General features: G+C 45.8%; 1 non-coding gene across 1 annotated transcript; it reads left to right on the top strand.

Annotated features, from left to right (window-relative positions):
• The first annotated feature begins 7,649 nt into the window (after positions 1 to 7,649).
• Positions 7,650 to 7,756, top strand: LOC140853026 (small nucleolar RNA R71). Its single transcript, XR_012136104.1, has one exon. It is a non-coding gene; the product is annotated as a small nucleolar RNA R71 (small nucleolar RNA).
• The last annotated feature ends 1,418 nt before the right edge of the window (positions 7,757 to 9,174 follow it).

Raw genomic sequence — 9,174 nt, 5'->3', positions numbered from 1 at the left:
GCGAAGTCCGGCTCCCGTAGGAGTCCGGACGAAGCCTACCAGCAGTTAAAGTTGGTGATGGAGCCCGGCTCCCGTAAAAGTCCGGACGGAGTCTTCCTTGCATTTGAAGTTGGAGATGGAGCCCGACTCTCGTAGGAGTCCGGGTGGAGTCTTCCTTACGGTTGAAGTCGGGGATGAGGCCCAGCTCCCGTAGGGGGACGGGCGGAGTCTTCCCGCAATTAAAGTCAGGGGCGAAGTCCGGCTCCTGTAGGAGTCCGGACGAAGCTTACCAGCAGTTGAAGTTGGTGATAGAGCCTGACTCCCATAGGAGTCCGGGCGGAGTCTGCCTGCAATTAAAGTCAGGGGCGAAGTCCGGCTCCCGTAGGGGTCTGGGTGGAGCTTACCAGCAGTTGAAGTTGGTGACAGAGCTCGGCTCCCGTAGGAGTCCGGGCGGACCTTACCAGTAGTTGAAGTTGGTGACGGAGCCCGACTCCCGTAGGAGTCCGGGCGGAGTCTTCCTTACAGTTGAAGTTGGTGACGGAGCCTGACTCCCGTAGGAGTCCGGGCGGAGCTTACCAGCAGTTGAAGTTGGTGACGGAGCTCAGCTCCCGTAGGAGTCCGGGCGGAGTCTTCCTTGCAGTTGAAGTTGGTGATGGAGCCCGGACTCCTACGTCTTCCTTGCGGTTGAAGTCGGGGTCGAGGCCCGGCTCCCGTAGGGGTCCGGGCGGAGTCTTCCTGCAATTAAAATCAGGGGCGAAGTCCGGCATCCGTAGGAGTCCGGACGAAGCTTACCAGCAGTTGAAGTTGGTGATGGAGCCCGGCTCCCGTGGGAGTCCGGGAGGAGTCTTCTTGCAGTTGAAGTTGGTGACGGATCCCGGCTCCCGTAGGAGTCCGGGCGGAGTCTTCCTGCAATTAAAGTCAGGGGCGAAGTCCGGCTCCCGTAGGAGTGCGGACGAAGCTTACCAGCAGTTGAAGTTGGTGATGAAGCCCAGCTCCCGTAGGAGTCCGAGCGGAGTCTGCTTGCAGTTGAAGTTGGTGACGGAAACCGGCTCCTGTAGGAGTCCGGGCGGAGTCTGCTTGCGGTCGGAGTTGTGGGTGGAGTCCGACTACCGTAGGAGTCCAGACAAGGTCTGTTTGCAGCCAGAGTCAGGGACAAGGCCCAGCTCCCGTAGGGGTCCAGGCGGAGTCTTCTTGCAATTAAAGTCAGGGGCAAAGTTCGGCTCCCGTAGGAGTCCGGACGAAGCTTACCAGTGGTTGAAGTTGGTGACGGAGCCTGGCTCCCGTAGGAGTTCGGGCGGAGTCTGCTTGCAGTTGAAGTTGGTGACGGAGCCCAACTCCCGTAGGAGTCCGGGCGGAGTCTGCTTGCGGTTGGAGTTGTGAGCGGAGTCCGGCTCCCGTACGAGTCCGGACGAGGTCTGTCTGCAGTCGGAGTCAGGGACGAGGCCCGGCTCCCGTAGGGGTCCGGGTGGAGTCTTCCTGCAATTAATGTCAGGGGTGAAGTCCGGCTCCCGTAGGAGTCCGAACGAAGCTTACCTGCGGTTGAAGTTGGTGACGGAGCCCGGCTGCCATAGGAGTCCAGGCGAAGTCTGCTTGCAGTTGAAGTTGGTGACGGAGCCCGGCTCCCGTAGGAGTCCGAGCGGAGTCTTCCTGCAATTAAAGTCAGAGGCGAAGTCCGGCTCCCGTAGGAGTCTGGACGAAGCTTACCAGCGGTTGAAGTTGGTGACGGAGCCCGGCTCCCGTAGGAGTCTGGGCGGAGTCTGCTTGCAGTTGAAGTTGGTGACGGAGCCCGGCTCCCGTAGGAGTCCGGGCGGGTCTATTTGCGGTCGGAGTTGTGGGCAGAGTCCGGCTCCCGTAGGAGTCCGGACGAGGTCTGTCTGTAGCTGGAGTCGGGGACGAGGCCTGGCTCCCGTAGGGGTCCGGGCAGAGTCTTCCTGCAATTAAAGTCAGGGGCGAAGTCCGGCTCCCATAGGAGTCCGAACGAAGCTTACCAGCGATTGAAGTTGGGGATGGAGCCTGGCTCCCGTAGGAGTCCGGGCGGAGTCTTCCTTGCGGTTGAAGTTGGAGACGGAGCCCGGCTTCCGTAGGAGTCCGGGCGGTGCTTACCAGCAGTTGGAGTTGAGGATGGAGCCCGACTCCCGTAGGAGTCCGGGCGGAGTCTGCTTGTGGTCGGAGTTGTGGGCGGAGTCCGGCTCCCGTAGGAGTCCGGACGAGGTCTGTCTGCAGCCGGAGTCAAGGGCGAGGCCCGGCTCCTGTAGGGTCCGGGCGGAGTCTTTTTACAATTAAAGTCAGGGGCGAAGTCTGACTCCCGTAGGAGTCCAAACGAAGCTTTCCAGCAGTTGAAGTTGGTGACTGAGCCCGGCTCCCACAGGAGTTCGGGCGGAGTCTGCTTGAAGTTAAAGTTGGTGACAGAGCCTGGCTCCCGTAGGAGTCCGGGTGGAGTCTTCCTGCAATTAAAGTTAGGGGCGAAGTCCGGCTCCCATAGGAGTCCGGACGAAGCTTACCAGCGATTGAAGTTGGTGACGGAGCCTGACTCCCGTAGGAGTCCGGGCGGAGTCTGCTTGCAGTTGAAGTTGGTGACGGAGCCCGGCTCCCGTAGGAGTCCGGGCGGAGTCTGCTTGCGGTCAAAGTTATAGGCGGAGTCCGGCTCCCGTAGGAGTCCGGATGAGGTATGTTTGCAGCCAGAGTCGGGGATGAGGCCCGGCTCCCATAGGGGTCCGGGCAGAGTGTTCCTGCAATTAAAGTCAGGGGCGAAGTCCGACTCCCGTAGGAGTCTGGACGAAGCTTACCAGCGGTTGAAGTTAGGGACGGAGCCCGGTTCCTGTAGGAGTCCGGGCGGAGTCTTCCTTGCGGTTGAAGTTGGGGATGGAGCCCGGCTCCCGTAGGAGTCCGGGCGGTGCTTACCAGCAGTTGGAGTTGTGAATGGAGCCCGACTCCCATAGGAGTCTGGGTGGAGTCTGTTTGCGGTTGGAGTTGTGGGCGGAGTCTGGCTCCCGTAGGAGTCCCGATGAGGTCTGTCTACAGCCGGAGTCGGAGGAGACTCGCGAGGGTTAATCCTGTTGAGAACTTCGGCTGAGAGTATTTTATACCCAACAGATATGTAGCCAATTGGCATTAGGTCAAGTGAAAGTTTGTTAGATGTGTGCCCTAGATGCCAGATTGGCTGACACATTCCTGTACAAATCTAAGGATAAATTTGTAGTTTTGACGATAAATCAATAAATGGGTTATTCTTCTATCACATTGTGTACATTGTGTTTGTGATATATCCTTTGAGTTAGTAAGAATGTCAATTCATATTTTCAAGAGTTAAAAATTTAAGGCATGAATTTATATAACTAACTCATAAACAGCTCTTGATCATAGGATCATCATGAGGATGTTGATCGATCCGGAAGGTTGGTGTACGATCGCTTCCTTAGGATAGATGTATCTTGAGTCTATGGTGTGAAAATACCAGAGTAAGAGTATAGATATTCGTTAAGAATGAGAGTACTGAGCGTGACCATATCGAGCAGTCATAAGGAAGTCTACCTTCTCGTCGATGACTAGCTCGATGCTGCAGTTGTGTGTCTAGTTCTTTGACTTAAGGTGCATCGATAGTTCACCTTGAGTGTGTTATAGTTTGACTACACCATAACTCGATCTCCTTGCCATTCGAAACCCTGAGGTATATGTTGGCTGTAGCATATTCATTGTAGGAACTAAGTCACACCAAGATGGGATCTATCAACCTCGGTAGATGAGAGGAGCAGTCCTATGATGATCGAAAGATCGAGTCCTTAAGCCCATGGCCATGGCAGAGTGAAATAATGAAAAAATAGTTTTTCATTAGGATTTCACATCGGACTCGGATCGATCAATTGATTCATATGACTGATGTTGGATTTGACGGTTCACCTTAATCCTAATTCAATCGGGACTCATGATAGAGGAACTCAATTACACAAGTAGCTACACCGAGAGGTTTGTCTTTAGTTCTGATGGGTTGCCACCACATACTGCTAGGTGTCACTAGTGAATTTTGGGAGCCATTAGAATGATATTGATGATCGATCATTCTAATTGTCTGAATCAGAAGAGTTCTGATCCATCGAAAGGAGTTTCGATGATGTCGATGATAAGATCACGACATGTCTCATTACCATATAGAATTGAATCTAACTGGGTCACACAAATAAGGGTTAGGGTCTAGATGTCATCAATTGGGCTAACCTAATTGATTTGGATAAGGTCCAATTAGATTCAAGAAAATCATGCTAGCACACGATTGAGCCTAACTTTCTCCTCATGTAATCTTTTCTATCTCTACTGAGCCAAATATGATTTGACTCATCCAGAGAATCTTGAAAAAGTTTCTCTCAGTCTAAATGAAGCTTGTCCAGTTCAGAAAAGACTTGTCTTAATTCATGAGATGAATTTAAGACAAGCACCTGCTAATTCCTGTCACCTGCCAATTTCATTTTAGGACATCTGTCAAATATTGACATATGGGTCTTAAACTGAAGAGAGCTCATTAGAGGATTATTGCAGAGTGTCCACATGCTTAAACCATATCAAATTGAGTGCCATAATTAGATTATGGTGTGAGCCCAATTGGATTAAAGTGGGCGCCCCAAATGGATAAGAATGAAAGAGTCCTGGTAAACATGGACTCTTTGGCGCCACCTTGCTTGTGCTTATCTAAAGTTGGTGCCAACATAGGAGAGAGGATGGGAATTCTTATCTGATGTGATCAGATGACATCACTCCACTAATTAAAATTTTTTCAAAATTTATTGAAATTTTTTGATTGATCGAATGATGTGGCACTGCGCAGCATACAGGGTCTATAAAATCCCTGTCTGTGCCTAGGAATTAAAAAGTTTCTGCTCAATACCCAGAAAAAATGAGAATCCTCTCCTCTTCTCCATATCCTCCCTACTCTCTTCTCTCCCCTCTTCATATCCGAGGAGTTGGACGTCCATCTGGTAAAGGTTCAAGGCATGATGATGCCTGGAACAGGAAGGCTGCAGGACATCTTTGACAGGCTGCTGCTCCAACTTCAGAAGAAGTTCTAAAGTACTTCTAAATCAGATAGAGATCTAATTTTTGGAGCATAGATTTGCAAGGAGAAGGCATTCTAGGTCCTATCTGAGTGGATATCGATAGAGGCTAGGCGCTTGCATGGCTACATTAGAACCTCGAACTGTACTGAGATCATCTACATGATAATCAGATTACCCTTGAGGTATTACTTGTTTCCTCATTCTTTTTAGATTTATTTTAGACTTAATATCAGATATGAAGATTAGATCTAGAGACTTAGATCTGAAATAAATGTAGGATAATTTTTTTTTAAATTATTCTATCCCAGATTTGATGAAATCTAAAAGATCCTACAAAGAAAAAAGGCAGTTTTTCCTTTACTAGGTATAAAATACCCCTCGAACCTATTTGCTCGAATCAAACAGGCTACGAGTTAAAACTAGCTTTACAATAAAGCTTCTTTGTCCTTCATACTTTTTGATGTAAAACTCAATGCTTGCTTAGGCAAAGAGACCCAGTTACTCAGCATGAAGTACTTGGAATTTTTTTTTTTTAATATATGAAGAAACGTATAGTTACTTTACACAAGCCCATAAGAAGTAAACTCTTCTTTAATGTTGGTAGAAAAATTTAGAAATGCTCATAGAAAACTATTTAAGTTCTAAACTTAACTCTTTATTGAGTTTTTTTAATACTTGATCCCTCAATATCTCACAAACTCTTTGATCTGTACATCAATTTTCTTTTAAAAATACTTGGTTTAACATGATTTTTAAGTATAATTAGATACTTAAATACTAAATACTAACTTATTTGAGGACTTAAAAAATTTTTTATTCCCTCCCCCAATTTAATCAATATTATCCTCAATGGAGTAGGAAAAATGAATGGTGCATGTAAAGAGAAAGAAAAGGAGAGATATCACCTGATCCATAAGTCTTTTCAAAACTGATTCTCCCTCCAACTTAGTCAAGATTATTTTCAGATCCCTACAAAAGACACCAAGCAAGACTCGATTATCCTAAACAAAATGCAAAAAAAAGCAAAGGCAAAAGCAAAAATTGAAAACTGTGTTGCCTCCCAGGAAGTGCTAAGTTTACCATCTTTAGCCAGACCATGCTGATTTTTACTTATCCCATGTCAAATATTAGATTGACAAATTTCAATGGTTTTGGATTGTCAATCTCAAAAAAATTATCTAAAATAAATTTTAATATTTTATTACCAATCTTTAGAAAGTAGTTCACATCTCCATTCTTAATTTTAGAAAGATAGTTCACAAACCCATTCACAGACCCTTATTTATCAAGAATTTCTCCTATTTATTCTTCTAAAATACTGATGAATTGAGTTTTTGGGTTAGAGGTTAAGTTTGAAGTAATGGGTGCTAAAAGGATATCAGTTGATTTTAAACATGTGTACTTAGATGTGACCAAGGGCAATTTCAGTTCTAGAGAAGGTGATTTTAAAGTGGAAGAACCTATTTCTAGGGCTGAAGAAAATGAGACTCTTGATGAATATATCTCAAGTAACTCATCCGTTCTCTTCTCAGTATCAGTTTTGGGCTCAGATTCTTCTATTGGGTCAGTCTCAGTACTAATCACCTCTTTTAAATTCATATTTTGGCTAGCATCAGTACTAGCCTCTCTCACCTGATCTTGGTATGGGTCCTTAAGAATCCTACCACTTTTAAGCTTAGAAATTGCATTGTCACTTTCAAATTGGAGATTCTTAGGTGGGACATTGGATTGATGACTAGGTCCAGGTAATTGATGGATGGGTGGGTCATTTTCAAAATTCAATATTGGTTCGTTTGGCAATTGACTTAGTTCTCTCTTCATGGTAGATTCAGTTAATTGATCTATTTGTGCTTCTAGCCTGATGAGAGATTGCTGTTGGGTCATGATCATTTATTGAAGTTGGTTTAATCTATCATCAGCTAGATTAGTCTGTTGAGGAGGTGGGTATGGTGGCTGATTTTGATATGGTGGCTGGATAGATTGACTGGGCTGACCTCTATTGTAGGCATAATTCTAGTATGGAGGCCTACTCTGAAAGTTTTGCAAAGAAAGAATTTGGGTCTGAGCTTGAGTCTGTTGGGGTCTTCAAGAAAAATTAAGATGGTTCCTCCAGCTTGAATTATATGTGTTAGAGAATGGATCATTGACAAGTTTGGAGTAACCTTGGACAGCTTGAACTTATTCTTGAATGAAAGGTGGAAACTGTGCAGCCGTGGAACATTCGCTCACATGATGGGCTAGACTAGCATAGATAGAATAATTCTCCTGATAATTAGGTGGTGGTGTGTATTGTGCAGGATATTATTGACCTAATGCTAGGAACTGATCAAATTTTTGAACAAGAAGGTTGACTTTATCTAATCTTTGGGCTATTAGGTTCAGATCGGCCTTAGGACTAGAGTCTGTTTGTTTGATCTCAAAAATTTCTGTCCACTTTTGGTGAGGGATTGATCTTTCGTAGGAGGATAATGAAGCATGATTGATTGAATTTTCATTCAAAGTTTCAAATAAAGTGTAGGCTTTATCCTCACTTTTACTCATGAATGCACCCCCACAAGATGCATCTACCATTTGTCTGTATTGGTCACCTAAACCCTCATAAAAAACATAATTTGCCACTTAGATAGACCATGGTGTGGGCATTTTGTAAGAAGTTCTTTAAGTCTCTCCCATGATTCATGAATTTGTTCTCCTGAAAGTTGAGCAAATCCAGTGATGGCTCGCCTCATGGTGTTGGTTCGACCTATAGGATAGAATTTCTTAAGGAACTCGTACTGTATTTCAGCCCAAGTTTGGATTGGTCTCCTTATCATGCCAAGCCAGTACTTGGCTTTGTCTTTAAGTGAGAAGGGGAATAAGGTCAATCTAAGTGCATCATCAGTAAAATTTTGAATTTTTATCATGGAACAAATTTCTAAGAACTCATCTAGATGCTTGTAAGGATCTTCATTAGTATTTCCATAGAAAGATGGGAGCATCTAGATTGTGGTCGACTTGATCTCATAGTGGCTTGCAGGGATATCAGCTAAGTGGATACAAGTCAATGGATTATAGGTGGAAGGAATAAAATATTCTTTCATCTGCCTAGGTGGTTCTCTAGGATCTCCAGCCATCTGATTTTCAGGTTTAATATGAATCAACCGTTCAATCTCAGGATTGGGTTCAACTAGGTTAGGATAGAGAGATCTTCTACCTTGCATATACCAGTGCAAATCCTAATGTATGATTCAAGTTTTGTTTTTGTTTCATTTTTTTTGTTGGTGCAAAATTCCATCGACGTCGAAGAAGCTGGAGTCGAGGGGATCACGTCCGCCGTCGGGACCTGCAAGGGAAGTTTAAACCGGAGTTGGGGGTGCTCTGATAAGACCCTCTGACACTCAAGTCAGTACTCTACCTCAATAGAAATGGAGCACTCGAATAAAATTTTAGCAGAGTTTCGAGATAGAGTTTAGAGGTTAGAGAAGAACATATCTGGGGGTCCCTTTTATAGATGGAGAGCATAACTGATTGACAGTGACGTCTGTAACTGCCTGGTAGTGGGCCGTTCGGGGCCATGCGGAGTTTGTTATGGAGAGTAGTGGTATCAGTGGGCCGTTCAGGGCTATGTGGAGTTTGTTATAGAGAGTGAAGTGGTGTCTATTATCATGACTTGCCAGAGAGTGGTGGGGCCATGTGGAATCTGTTACAGAGAGTAGAGTGGTGTCTGTTGTCGCGACTTGCCGGAGAGTTCGGGCCGAACGGCTAAAGCTCAGCTGGGATGTCTGATGGAGCGGACTGACTCTCTATCTTAGCAATCTAATAGAGGCTCGGATATTTTCGAGGTTGCTGACGAGTCCACTGTTGTCGGGTGCCTTGGGCACTGATGTTGTAGGTGGAAGTCATCTGCTGTAGAAGCTCGGATGGAGACTTTTTATTGGAGAAGTCCGGCAGGAGTTTGATTGCTAGAGAAGTCCATCTAAAATTTGCCTGATGTAGAAGCTCGTCTGAGGATTGTCCGCCGGAGAGGTCCGATTTCATGAGGAATCCGATAAAGGGATGACCGTTAGTGGAGTTCGGATGGCATTGTGGAGGTTCGTCCATTGGAGGAGTCTTGAGGACACTGAAAAATGTCAAATGTTGGAGGAGTCTGGGATTCAATTCTATTGTAGAA

This window comes from Elaeis guineensis, chromosome 12, assembly GCF_000442705.2.
Source record: "Elaeis guineensis isolate ETL-2024a chromosome 12, EG11, whole genome shotgun sequence".
Lineage (NCBI taxonomy): Eukaryota > Viridiplantae > Streptophyta > Magnoliopsida > Arecales > Arecaceae > Elaeis > Elaeis guineensis.
The sequence above is the reverse complement of the archived record's forward strand: the minus strand, read 5'-3'. Positions and strand labels throughout refer to the sequence as shown.